Source organism: Cervus elaphus, chromosome 15 (genome assembly GCF_910594005.1).
Source record: "Cervus elaphus chromosome 15, mCerEla1.1, whole genome shotgun sequence".
In the NCBI taxonomy this organism is placed as follows: domain Eukaryota; kingdom Metazoa; phylum Chordata; class Mammalia; order Artiodactyla; family Cervidae; genus Cervus; species Cervus elaphus.
The window spans coordinates 54,630,949-54,646,002 of NC_057829.1; the positions used below are offsets into that span (position 1 = coordinate 54,630,949).

Sequence of the window (15,054 nt, forward strand, 5' to 3'; positions counted from 1 at the left end):
CGCAGACCCGGAGGACGCCGAGTGGACTACACAAAGGACCCCACTGATCCCCGGGAAACCAAGATCATCTTAAAGAAGAAAAAGAGATGAAGCTCTACAATCAACTACTGCTACAAAGACTTGCTGGTATCATCTTGAGACTAACCATAGTTTCAGTACGAAGAGGGACCTGTCTATAATTAAAGTTGAAAGTTGAACTTTGTGTATATATTGCTGATTTATCTGGCTATATATCAGCCACCCTAGATGACATGAAAGGTCAGGTTAAAGTTATGTCTGATGATAATCTTCCTTTTTGGACTTCAGTCCTATCTTGGGTGAAGGGTGATTGGTGGAAAACTATGTTTACCATTGTTACAGTTGCCTTGATAGTTCTGCTTTGTGGACCCTTTATTTTACAATGTATTATGAACTTTGTAACCCAAAGGTTGATGTTGTTCTCCCAAATTGGAGGTCGGAGAGTCAGGGTGCAATATATCCCTGTGAATGATGCTCATACCGTGAGTTAAGAGCATCAAGAGGGGGGAATGAAGGAGGAGACAGACAGAACTAGCTCCATCTTGAAAGCAGGACTTCATCTTGGGCCAGACTGTGGACTTTGAGCTAGATGCCCAGTATGTGTGGAAATGAAATACCAACTGGAAAACCAGGCCCCCTGGATGGAAGAGCCCCAGGGCTCATACCTAGACTCTCTGTTGCCTAAAAGAATACCCTAATTATCTGTGTAACCGAAAGAAGCATAAATTCTATTATGCTTGTTGGGGTATGACCACAGGCCTATTGATAATTGTCCACTGTTAACTGCCTAGGCTTAAGGCATATGAATCACAGGTGAACTTTGATTGTATCTTTCTTTTTCTTTGTTCAGACTAGTTTCAGGGAATTTGGGGAGGTGGGTTTGGGCACATACACTTAGGGTATATAAGGTTTTCAGAAAAAACTGGTCAGGGTCCTAGGCTAAGAGGAGACTCTGCCTTGGGCCCACCAGTGTAATAAACTGCACTCCACTATCTGCACTGTCCTTCCCGGAACGCGTGGCTACAACAGGGGAACTAAGATCATACATGCCACAGAGCAACTAAGCCCGTGCGCTGCCCACTACTGAGCCCACACGCTCTGAAGCCCAAGTGACACGACCAGAGAGCCCGAGTGTCACAGCTAGAAAGTCTGTGTGCCACACAAAGGATCCTGCAGGACACAGTGAAGACGCCGAGTGCCACAATATACACACAAAATTAAAAAAATAAAAGAAGTTCAGAGGAAGGATGACCAGGATACTGACAGCTCACGGTGAACTAAGATACAAACTATACCCAGAGAGATCAAGATCTGGTTGAACTTATTCTGCACAATATTAGGATACGTAGAAGCTTTGATGTGACAAGAGTCAGAAATGGGAACTGACACATCAACAAAGCAACTGGGAAGTCACTTTGCCAACTTACACCCCTGTTGGCACAAGCTATTGTATGGCCTCTCGAAAGGAGTCTTTTGAGAGAAAAGAAAGGGTGATTGTACTTCTTACTTTTAAATACTCATCTCTAAAAAATGTGAGTATTTTTATAATCGTGTTATATTCTGAAAAATCCTTTGAAATTACTCTTTGTATTGTTTTCAAATCCAGGTCATTTAAATAAGGAATTCCAGCTCACCATTTTGTAGACAAAGTATTTTGACCCCAACAGTACTGCCTAATTTGATCATCAATAATGCAAATCAGACTTTGTTCCCAATGACCTTTGATGTTTCCAAATATTATATTCACCTTCTTGAAGACCAGACATTATTGAGAATATTCAAAGAATAAATTAAAAGTTTTAAGTAGCTTCAAAAAATGAAAGTTCTAAAATATCATGAACAATGATAGCTTGACCTTAAAAATCCCTAAGGCTACTTTTAAGAGGATAATATCATTTGGATATATATTTCACACTATATTTTTGAGTCAGTATTTTACATGTATTTATACCTGTGAATATTTAATGAGGTCTGTTATTTCAGATATGCTGAAAAAAGGTATAAAAGTTATTGTTAACTCACCCCTAAAGCTATCAGTCCAATGTCCTTTTATGATCCTAAAAGTCAGTATAATTGCTGGTCATCATCAAGGAGAAAGTGGAATAAACTGAAAAATATAATCCTGCTTGTATCAAACATCAGCATGCATAATGCTGCATATAATTCTGTTCACTTGCAAATAATAAATATTTCAATCTCAGAAGAGTCAGATGACTGAAGTGTCCCAAGATATGCAGAGTCGTCATGTGAAAAGGAAGTAAAAAGTAGGGAGTTTCTTCAATAGCAAAGAAATAGATCAAAGAGTGATGGGCTTGAATCTCACAAATTACAGGGCTCAGCCTACCAGACTGCCCCACGCTAGTCTCAGGTCCTGGGGCACCTGTAACCTGTGGCTGATCAACTAGATTTCTGGGTGACCACCCCCTTTTCAGGTTCTAAAATTTGCTAGAATGGCTCACAGAACTCGAGAAAACACTACTTACTTTTACTGATTTATTATAAAAGATATAGATGAACAGCCAGATAGAAAGACACATAGGGCGAGGCCCGAAAAGGTCCTGAGTTGGAAGCTTCTGTCTGTGGGGTTAGGGTGTGCCACCCTTCCAGCAAGTGGATGCCAAATTCACCAATCTAGAAGCTCTTTGAATCTCTAGTTCAAGAGCTTTTCTAGAGCTCAATCTCCAGCCCCACTTCTTTCCTCTCCCAGGAGATCAGTGAGTAGGGCTGAAAGTTCAAATCCTGTAATCACTGAGTCTTTCTGGAGACCAGCCCCACCCTGAGGCTGTCAAGCCCCCCCCCCCCCCCCCACTGCCCCTGCCACCCTAAATTATCTCGTTAGCATAAACTTAGGTGTGCTTAAAAGAGCTTCCCTGGTGGTTCAGTGGTAAAGAATCAGCCTGCCAGTGCAGGAGATGTGGGTTAAATCCCTGGGTCAGGAAGATCCCTTGGAGAAGGAAATGGAACTCATTCTCCAGTATTCTTGCCTGGGAAATCCAATGGACAGAGGAGCCTGGTGGACTACAGTCCATGGGGTTGCAAAGAGTCAGACACAATTTAGCAACTAAACAACGACAACTAAAGACAATAACTATGTTTTTTTTAATTTTATTTACTATAAAATTTTATTTTTACTATACCTCAAATAAAGTTTCAATTGAGGTAATGAGATAAAATTAATGTGAAATTATATTGTGATAAGCCAGATGACTATCTTCAGAATTTACACTAAAAAAACCTCATTTCACATCTCTTGGGCTCCTCACTCAGCTTTGAAAATACAAAAAGGCTGGAAGAGTGAAGATTAAAGAAGAGGCTTTTGGGGAATTCCCTGACGGTACAGTGGTTAGGACTCAGAGCTTTCACTGCTGTGGCCCCGGTTCAATGCCTGGTTGGGAAACTAAGATCCTACAAGCCATGTTGCAGCTTCAAAAAATAAAGAGGTTTTTTTTTTTTTTTTTTTTTGAGACAATTTCTTTACAGGGGATAGTTCTACCCGCATAACAAGCTTAGAAAAATGAGGGTGTCAAGGAATCTAGGGCCTAGTTGGGACTCTGAGTTTGAAAGCACAGTGGAGGGGGATCAGATTCCAGGCCCAGGGGACCAGAAAAGAAGCTGGAAAATGACTCTGACCCTGGCACAAAGGAGAGTTGCCCCCTTCTGACAATAGTAACTGCACGTTCCCTCCTTCAGGAGGACTCCCGGGATCCAGGAAACTTTCCCACAGGTCATGACAGACTTTGCTGTGGAAAAAGCTGCCTGGAGTCATTATCTATGCTTGCTGAGTCACTTAGCCCTCTCTGACTCTTTGCAAGCCCATGGACTCTTTGCAAGCCCTCCAGGCTCCTCTGTCCATGAGTTTCTCCAGGCAAAAATACTGGAATGGGTAGCCATACCCTCCTCTAGGGGATCTTCCCGACTCAGGGATTGAACTAGCATCCCTTTCATCTCCTGCATTGGCAGGTGGGTTCTTTATCACTAGGACCACCTGGGAAGCCCTTACAGGGCCGCCCAAGAGGGTCTCTAGGCAGGGGAAGTGGTTCTCTCATACACAGCAAGGGTCCATAACCACGAGAGAGCCAAGAACTGAGGGGGTCACAAGCAGCCAGGGAAGCACCTCATGCCTCGGGCATGTGCCTAGAGGGACAAGCAAAAAATTAAATTAAAATGAAACCATCCCCTGCATAAAGAGCGTACATACCAAGTAAGATTGTGCCCTCGTCTCCTAATCTCCTCAATAACTGAACTAAGCCCTAGAGGAGCTCAATTTTTTTTTTGTTTTACAACAAGCTGGGAGAAAAGAAACACTAGTCCGAAAAAGAAAGAAGGATGATGCCTCCCTCTCCCTCTCCAAACAGCCAACTTCATAGCAGTGCTGCCTGGGGAGAAGGTAAGATGGCATTAAGTTAAATTTTACATTTTTATCATTTGCATGGGTTAGGTATTCTAATTTCTGAATTGAGATGGTGTGACTTGAAGTGACTAAGAATGAACAGAAAGTTATAGAAATCGTTCACGTTTTCATCCAGAGATAGCAGTGGGCTATTCTTCACTGAACAAGTTTTAAAGAGAAAATGGGAAATGGGAAAAAAAATAAAAGAGTTGTAGTTTCAATGCAACCCGCAAAGGAGGCCTGTTCAACATCAACAAGAGTATCACTGTGACCCATAAAAATTTTACAAAATATCTCCGGAGGCAAAACCAATTGAAGTAGAAATAGGAAAAGTTTGGACCAATTCATAGATAATGTAGTAAGTCCCCTACCTATGAACCTTCAAGTTTCGAACTTTCAAAGCTGTAAACGTGCATTCCCTCATCATTAGGCGTGAGTGAACTGCAGCTCACCCTCCGTCTCCTATTGCTGACAGTCCTTCAGCTCTACCAACTCCCACCTCTTCTCCCTCCCCCAGTCAGTAGCTCTTCTTGCCTGTTCACTCGATGCCAGCCCCTGTGTACCAGCTGTTCTACTGTACATTTCAAGGTTATGTGCTGTAAGATTAAAAATGTCTTTACTTTTTGTGTTTTTTCGGTATTATTGTGTGAAAACACAGCACATAGTCTAGGTACCCAGTTAACACAATCTGCTCTATGTGCTGTGTTTAGGTACCCAGTTAACACAATCTGCTCTAACTTTGTTGGACTTACGAACAAACTGGACTTATGAACGAGCTCTCGGAACATAACTTGTTTGTATGTGGGAACTTACTGTATCAAAATAGGTTTCCAAAAAAAAAAAAAAAAATAGGTTTCCCAGACAAAAAGGGAAGATATTTGGAAGATGCTGTCACACTTTGATGCTAACATGATATCCATGTCCTCCCGCTGGCTTCATCTGTTTGTGGTGTCACACTTACAAAAGAACAAAAGATTCATTTAAATATTTTAAAGCTACACATATCTTAATTGACCATAACCATAATATAGCCAAATAGAATAATCCATCATCATTAGTACTTCATGGACCAAGGCACTTTAAATAAGACTCTATAAAGATGATGATAAATGTATATAGATTACCCACTAAAGGTTATTATTGATTTTCTCTTGAAGTCATCCTTTATCTTATGTGGCCGGAGAGAGAAGAGCAGTTTAGGCACAAGAATGGGAACAACCCAGCCATGCCTAAATGAATTTGCAAAAATTATCTATAAATAATTTATTTTAGTAAGTCTGTACTACTTTGTCATGGTTGAGCATCCATAAAATAAAAGAATAACTTACATTTGTTGTACAGTGCAATGGACTTTCTATTCATAACTATTATTATATTTAAGCCTCAGACGATCTAGTGAGGAAAACAGAGGAAGTAATGGTCATCTCTTGTTTTTTCTTTTTTTTCTGCCCATCATCCAGGCCAAATCCCTTAGGCCACAGCATCCCAGTTTTCCATCAGGAACCTTACCCATTCTCAGATCATGTGCTTTGGGAATCTACATGTTCCTGGAGAGGCATGGCTGGTTAGAGGCACAATGATTCATTCAGAGACTTATGAACCAAACTAGACCAGTAAGAGTCAGCCTTGCAGCATTTGCTGGAACAACTGGGAAGAAGTGCCTTCTTTCTGTGGGATTCCAAGTCATAGAATGGATACACTGAGCTGCTGGTGGCCACTTTTGTCTCCACTGGGAGACACCCCACCTAAAATGAAGTCAACCCAGGAAAGAGAAGGAGTGAGATAAATACATATTTCTGAAACCGTGTAAACATTTGAATCAGCCATCACTAAATCCCACCCTTGGAGCTCTCTGTTCAGTGAATAAATGAATTAGCTTTTTGCTTATAGTCACATTGACTTTTATTTTCATTATTTGCACCCAAGCTCCTGATTAGTTTTTTGAAGTATTGTTATTCTTGTCATGTATATATGGCCCAGAGCTTATGTGATTGTCCAAGACCAGGCAGTGGCTAAACCAGGACACAAAGGCAAAGCTGTCAGATTCATCTTTTCAATTCCTCAGCTAGGCTCCCCATACCATATAGTTATATTGTACTGTGTAACTGTGCTGTGCTTAATCTCTCAGTCCTGTCCAACACTTTGTGACCCCAAGGACTGTAGCCCACTAGGCTCCTTTGTACATGGGATTCTCCAGGCAAGAATACTAGAGTGGGTTGCCATGCCCTCCTCCAGGAGATCTTCCCAATCCATGGATTGAACCCAGGTCTTCCGTACTGCAGGCAGATTCTTTACTGTCTGAGCCATCACGAAAGCACTACCAATGTTTTATAGGCTAAACAAACACTCAAATAATCAGATGAGCCAGCAATCATCAGAAGCAGGAGATTCAGAATGAACCTGTAACATACAGCAGATGAGTCTATAACATACAGCAGATATTTTAAAAGCAGGGTTCTCACTAAACAGACTAGTACCAGTCAATCCATTTCCTCTAACGCTAAAAGTTCTAGATGCCTGGGAAACTGAAGCATTGAGAGCTACAGAAACAGAGTAGAAATTTAAAAAATCCAAGTAACTATATTGGCTCCATTCCTGTTAGCAAACGAATTCAATCATCTACACACTATTTTTTCTTTTCTTAAAGAACTGTTAACAACAATGTTTGGGATCAGGTTTTTCAATTATATAATATGAAAGTCTGCCAGAATTATTACATAAAGCAAATGTTTTAAATCTGACAAAGAAACCAATCAGTCAAGGATCGAAGAGGACCTATATAGCTAGTTCATTAACAAAAACATATGTTCTATCTCACACTGTTGATAGGATATTAGTTGGTTCAGTTTTGGGGGAGTGATATTTTACAGCATCTATCAAAAGTTTAAATGAACTTAACTTCTGACCCAATACTTCTACACTTATTTAGTAATCTGTCATATAGTAAGACTACCCTAAATGCTCTAGTATATTTGGATAAAGGTGCATTAGCACTATTTATAACTACAAACACACTGGTAGTAGTTCCTATTTGCAGGGAATCAGCTGGATAAATTGTGGCACATTCAGACTCCAATTTACTATAGAACATACATGTTTATCTTTGCATTCTCCTAAAATGCCACTGATGGTAAAGGGATAAAAAAAAAAAAAGAAACAAGTCATAAAGATAAAGTGAACAGGAGAGATGATGAGAGCAGAAAAGAAATGTGAACCAAACACTGGAAGCTGGGGAATAAATGAACAGATGGTATAGGACTTAGCCAGAGAATGCTGAAACCTAAGCCAGCAGGGAAGGAATACAATAAGGAGTAAACCAATTGCAGAATCACAGAAAGAGTCAGAAAAGGAGCAACAGAGGGCTTCTTAGAGGCAGCAAGTATGGTTAAAAATAGGATAGACAGAAAGTCTTTAAAAGTTCTCCTCCTCCCCATACACCCCAGAAGCAGTGTCATTTGCAGCAACATGGATGGACCTAGAGACTATTATAACTGATGTAAGTCAGACAAAGACAAATACCATAAGACATCACTTATATGTGGAATCTAAAATGCAGAAATAAAGCTATCTACAAAAGAGAAACAGACTCACAGACATAGAGAACAGACTCGTGGCTGTCAAGGTGGAGAGGGTTAGGAGAGGGATAGATTGGGAGTTTGAGATTAGCAAATGCAAACTATTTTATAAATAGGATGGATAAACAACAAGATTCTATTGTATAGCACAGGGAACTATACTCAGTATCCTGTGACACATCATAAAGGAAAAGAATATGAAAAAGAATATATATATGTGTATATTATATATATATATAACTGAATCACTTTGCAACACAGCAGAAATTTTAATATAACATTGTAAATCAACTATATTGTTCAATCCCTGCAGTAGGAAACGTCAATCCACGCCAGTATTCTGCCTGGGAAATATCACGGACAGAGGAGCCTGATGGGCTACAGTCCATGGGGTAGCAAAGAGTCAGACACGACTGAGCAACTGAGCATGCACACAGATACTTCAATAAAACTTTAAAAGTTCTCCCCCTCACACCCTGAGAAAACTGGTCTCCCCTTCTCTGGAGAAAAAAAAAGGTGTTTACTCTGGAAATACTGCACACTATGATATTGGAAACTGCAGGTACAGTTGGGGGTGTAGGGGGAAGGTGAAGCCCAATATGACAACAGACAGGTTAAATGAAAACCATACTGAAAGGTGAAATACTGTCCCCAAACCTGGCCTTCATTTTACTCCCAGAATACCACCAGCCAATCTTCTAATATCGGGGCAAAAGACTGAGATATATCTTTGGAGAAACTGACCACACTGAGAGCAAAGGTACTAACCTGGGAGATGCAGGAACTACATCCAACAAAACTGCTGGATTCAGAGACCCTCTTCACTATGTGGCTTGCCAATTCACCAATTCTTCCATCCAATCAGCTTTTTAGCACCTCATTCTTAAATGAATAGACAACCACAGATCACAGATAATGAAAAGTCTCTACTATAAAAGCTAGGATAGAGGGGATCAGGATGGAGAAATCAACTCAGAGGAAACAAGGTCCATGACAGTTGAAGGCATGAAAGAAAAAGAAAGGTCAGGAAAGAATTAAAAAAAAAAAAAAAACAACTTTAGTTAATATCTTCAAAAAGTTAAAAAAAAAACAGTGTAAAAATGAAGCATGAAATGGTAGGCTATAAAAAGAACCAAAAAGAACTCTTGGAATTAAAATATGACTCTTGGAATTAAAGATTTTATGGAAGGATTGGAAGATAAAGTTGCAGAAATACCCCCAGAAAGTAGACAAAAACACAAAGATAGAGAATATTAGAGAGAAAGAATAAGAAAATTACATTGGTTCAGAAAATTAAATATTCAAATAATAGGTGTCCCCATAACAGAGGAAACAGGAGGAAATACGTGATGAAAAAACACTATAAAAACATGTCCCACATTTGGCTATCCAACAAAGTTAATGAAAATCCTCACAGCTTCCAATCTTACACCATTTACAAAATCAATTCAACAACATAGGAAAGGCAAAATGATTAAGCTTTAAGAATATAATATCTTCATGAGTTGGCGGTATGGAAAGAAAGCTGAAACAGAGCTCAAAGAGCCTTAAGCACGAAGGGAAGACACTGATTCATTTAACTGCATTAAAATTCATAAATCAGAAGATATGATTAAAAAGTTAAAAGACAAGACAGAAAACAGAATATATCTGCAATGTATATAATGCACAAAGGGTTTATATCAAGAATATAAAAGAAATTCCTATTAATCAATATGATTAAAAGGACAATACAATAGAAAATGGACTTGCATAGACAATTCACACAAATGGAAATCCAATGGCCAATGAATACATGAAAAGATGCTCAACATTATCTGCAGTGAAACATACAAATTAAAACAAGAGATAAATGTGAGCCCTAATGTAAGCTGTAAACTTTGGTAACTTGCTTCAGTCATGTTCAACTCTTTGCAATGCTTTGGACTGTAACCTGCCAGGCTCCTCTGTCCTTAGGTTTCTCCAGGCATGAATACTGGAGTGGATTGCCGTTTCCTTCTCCAGGGGATCTTCCTGACCCAGTAACCACAGTCATAATAATAACATATCAATACTGGTTCATCAATTGTATTGAATATACCACATCAATGCAAGATGTTAATAAAAGGGGAAACCACGTGGGGCCAGAGAAAGAGTATATGGAAACTCTGTACTTTCTCTTCAATGTTTTACAAACCTAAAACTTCTCCAAGAAAGTCTATTAATTAAACACAAACACACACACACAATGAGATACCAACATACATGCACCACACTGACAAAAAATTTTAAAAGACTGGTGATCTCAAGTGTTGGCAAGGATGCAGAGCAATGAGAACTCTCATATACTATTGGTGGAAGTGTAAATGGATACAAATATTTTGGAAAACCACTTGGCATTATCTAATAAAGGTAAAGACAGGATTTCCACATGACCTCTCCTAAGTGTGTATCAACAGAAATGCATATACAAATGTATGAGAGCACATGTATAAGAGTGTTTATGCAGCCATCTTTTGTGAAAACCCCAAACTGAAAAAGTCCAAATGTCTATTAATATCAGTAATTTGAACAAAGGAATACCAAGTTGCAATGAAACATGCACCCATACAGATGAATCTCAGAAACCTAATAATAAGTGAAAGAAACAAGTCCCCAAATAATATGCACTGTGGTATTTCATCCTCATGAATTTAATAAAATTAAAACTAAATTGTATTATTTAGAGATGTACACAAAAATTATAAACATACAAAGAAAAACAAGGAAGTGAATTTCACAAAACATAAGACAGTGGCTACCTAGTTGGGGGAAGGAAATGTGATCAAAGAGATACAGCACACAGAAAGTGGAGCTGAAGGGGGAATGTCTTCTAAGATATTTGCAATGTTCTATTTCTTAATCTCTGTGGGGTTAGAAAAGGAAAAAATAAAAAAGAGCAAAATACTGAAAATGTAACTAGCCCCTCTGGTTCTGTAACTAATGATTGTTTGCATTCTCCAGATAAGTCATTCTCATAGCAGCCAAGTTAGAACACCAGTAAGCAAAGTTCTTGAAATTAAAAGATGCTTACTCCTTGGAAAGAAAGTTATGACCAACCTAGACAGCATATTTGGTGTTGGACAGGGAGGCCTGGTGTGCTGCGATTCATGGGGTCGCAAAGAGTCAGACACGACTGAGTGACTGAACTGAACTGAGACAGCATATTAAAAAGCAGAGACATTGTGCTCGCTTTGGCAGCACATATACTAAAATTGGAACGATACAGAGTAGGTTAGCATGACCCCTGCGCAAGGATGACATGCAAATTCGTGAAGTGTTCCATATTTTTTTAAAAAAAAAAAAAGCAGAGACATTACTTTGTCAACAAAGGTCCGTCTAGTCAAGGCTATGGTTTTTCCAGTGGTCATGAGAGTTGGACTATAAAGAAAGCTGAGCGCAGAAGAATTGAGGCTTTTGAACTGTGGTGTTGGAGAAGACTTGAGAGTCCCTTGGACTGCAAGGAAATCCAACCAGTCCATCCTAAAGGAGATCAGTCCTGAGTGTTCATTGGAAGGACTGATGCTGAAGCTGAAACTCCAATACTTTGGCCACCTGATGCGAAGAGCTGACTCATTTGAAAAGACCCTGATGCTGGGAAATATTGAGGGCCGGAGGAAGAGAGGACGACAGAGGATGAGACGGTTGGATGGCATCACTGACTCAATGGACATGAGTTTGGGTGGACTCCGGGAGTTGGTGATGGACAGGGAGGCCTGGGGTGCTGTGGTTCATGGGGTTGCAAAGAGTTGGACATGACTGAGCGACTGAACAACTGAACTGAACTGAAGCAAAGTTCTAAGGCCAGAAGGAGTTTTAGCTCCCTCAAACACTTTCATAGAACTCTGTGAACTGTTTAACTCTCCACCTTCATAAAGGGTTCTTAGGAGAGCTCTCTGGTTGAACCAACGTCATAAAGTGAGGGTAGCTGGTAACAATGAGCAGGGTACCAATAAGACTGACCGTTAAACTTTTTGTTAAAAGCAAAAATGAAATGAAGCAAGACCCTATGGTCTTTGACCTCCATGTCCTCTGCCTGTCGAAAAACTTTTGCCAAAGAATATGTTTAATCAAAGTGAGAAAACGTAGAACAAAGGAAAACAATCAAAGGAGATCAAATAATAATAGGTTAGTCATCAAGCAAAGTCAAGGACCTTTACTTTCTCCTCAAGGGCTAACGATAATATTCTGAGCCATATCCTGTGAGCTGTCCTGTAAATAATAAAACCCTCACCATGTGGAAGAAGTTAACTGCGTGATAACCAGACTGCAGCCATGACATAAGCTGCCACAGTTCTGAGAACTGGCCTCAAAGAAATGGAAACAAACCAACCCTGGAACTGAAGACTAACTTTACCCAAAACAATAAAAATGATGCTGGATTTAGACCACCGATGATCTATTTCAAAACGACTATCAGAGCTGACGGTGCTGTTTCTGCACATAGCCCTCTCCCTGTGGCTATCACAGCTTTTGCCCACTGGTTGTCAGTGGGGAGGAGGGAATCAGCCTTTGGACTGAAGTTGGCCCTCCTCCCCAATGGCCGGCATCCAAAACACAGCAGACTCTCCTTTCCACCAACCTGGCCTCTCTATTGGCTCTTGAGCAGTAAGCAGGCAGATCCCATTTTCAGTTCCAAAAGGATATGATCAATTCTAAGCAAAAGTTTTCTTAGTGATTTATTATTCAAGTGGCAAGAAATTTAGGAGCTATCTTTAACCTGATTGGTGGCATTCAGATATTGAGAGAAAAAAAAAGAGTTGGAGTAAGGATGGATAAATAGGCAAAAGGAATAAAGTATTATAAATAAGTAATATAAATAACAAAATACAAGAGAACATGCACTCCACATAAGTCCACTTTGATACTGTATCAGAAACTAGGGGTTATAATCTATCCATTATAAAGAAAAAAGTGTTCTGGAGCAAAAAAAAAAAAAAAGTATAAATTACAATTATTTTCACCACCGCTACCAGAACATTAAAGAATGTTTCTGATTGGTTCTCACCTCTGTAATGATAGTAACTCTCAGGACTAAGAAAATTTAGAGTATCGTGTTTTACTTCCCTACTTGCTCACTCAATGAGAATGGTTCACTCTCTCGAGAAAGCTGCATTCACAGTGGCATAGTTTAGTGCTAAGTTGCTTTAGTCATGTCCGACTCTGTGCAACCCCATGGATTATAGCCCTCCAGGCTCCTCTGTCCATGGGATTCTCCAGGCAAGAACACTGAAGAGGGTTGTTATGCTTTTCTCCAGGGGATCTTCCAGACCCAGGGATGGAACTCATATCTCTTCTGTCTCCTGCATTGGCAGGTGGGTTCTTTATCACTACTGCCACCTGGGAAGCATAGAGTAAACCATACAATGTCTCCTTGCCCCACTTACCCACATTCTCTGCCACTGAATACAGGAAAATCCCACATAGGCCCACTCCCTGATCCCACCCCTCATTCAGTTTCTCTGGAGTTTGAATTCTGGAAGGGAAGCCAGTTCATCAATGTTAAACTGAATCAAGACACATGTAGAAGACAAAAACCACAGATCAATAGAGTTCTAAGGCGACCCTGGGAATCACTAGATCAGGTGTACATGATCAACTGGCATCCATGGGCCACATACAGTCTCCCAATACAACCTGTTTGATCCTCATGCTGATTTTCTAGAAATTAGAACCAGTTTCCAAGAGTCAAGAACTAGACAATTCCACAACGATCCAGATTTCTTGCTTTGATTTAAAAATCTGGAGATTCTAACAACTCTGTGTCCCAAAACTTATGACATGACATGACTGGCCCCTGATGTAGCTCAAGACCCTCATTTTTCAGAGTGGAAAAGCTGGTGCTCAACAAAGGGACTCACAGACATCACACAATAAGTTAGAACCATCAGTGAGTGAGAACAGAGGCTATTGGACTCTCAACTACATAACCCTGGAGACAACCCTGGAGACATCAGCCAACCTGCCAACACCATCGTCCCTAATGCTCAGACCTGTCTAGTCATACAAGCCACAAAGCAATGTCTTGACAAGGAGCCTGGTCCACCTGTATGGAGCTTAGGGATTCAGAAAGAGCTGAGAAAAGCATGGTTCTAAGCTTACAACTCGTTTCTACTTGCTGGACAGGAAGTAAACTCCTTTCATCGACCAGTATAGACACCAGAAAGAGATAAAAACACAAAAATGATTTCATTAAGAGAATGTTTCTCTTAAAGAAGACCCTTGCTAATAGGATGTAAAGTAACTTTTTCCTATTGAGATCAGAATTATATTTTACATATGCATGTGAACTATGTAATTATACCCCTCAAATCGTAAATTTATAAAGGCACACAGCCTATGTAAGATAAAACTAGAAGTACAATTTTCATTTTATCTACTTCTGTACTATTTGAAAATTTAACAGGAAAAAAGTATTACTATTATACCTAGTAAAAACGCAGAAACATTTCTAGTTCGACTGACTGAGATTAATTACACTAGCTATGAACTCTAATTTATACACCATTGGCTGAAGTATAATTACTAAAAAGGGAAGTTGTTCCAGATATATAGTTATGTGGACAAATTAAGTTGCAAAACTGTGTACCATCTACCACATTTTCATCAAATTCACATAATACGTAAAATACCTATAAAACAGCTGAACATTTTGTTTTTAAAGGATAAGATATAAAAAGGAAAGACTAAGGCAAAGGTATAAAATGAAATGAGGGAGAATGTTAACACAGATAACATCAGTCCACTTCCTATGGGGAGGTCACAAAAGTTGACCTTAAAATTTCTAGACACAGACAATAAAGGAAAACTAGCCTGAAGCTGAAGCTCCAATACTTTGGCTACCTGATGCAAAGAGCTGACTCATTAGAAAAGACTGTGATGCTGGGAAAGATTGAAGGCAGGAGGAGAAGGGGACAACAGAGGACGAGATGGTTGGATGGCATCACCGACTCAATAGACATGAGTTTGAGCAAGCTCCAGGAGATGGTGAAGGACAAGGAAGCCTGGCATGCTGCAGTCCTGGGGTCACAAAGTGTCGGACACAACTAAGCG

The 15,054-nt window shown here is 39.8% G+C and overlaps 1 protein-coding gene and 1 non-coding gene across 6 annotated transcripts in view; one reads left to right on the top strand and one right to left on the bottom strand.

The window, feature by feature from the left end:
* Positions 1–15,054, bottom strand: part of SLC16A12 (solute carrier family 16 member 12) — a 107,506-nt gene that overhangs the window by 56,592 nt on the left and 35,860 nt on the right. The window lies entirely within an intron of this gene.
* LOC122709704 lies at positions 11,187–11,293 on the top strand. The gene has a single exon (XR_006345678.1). It is a non-coding gene; the product is annotated as a U6 spliceosomal RNA (small nuclear RNA).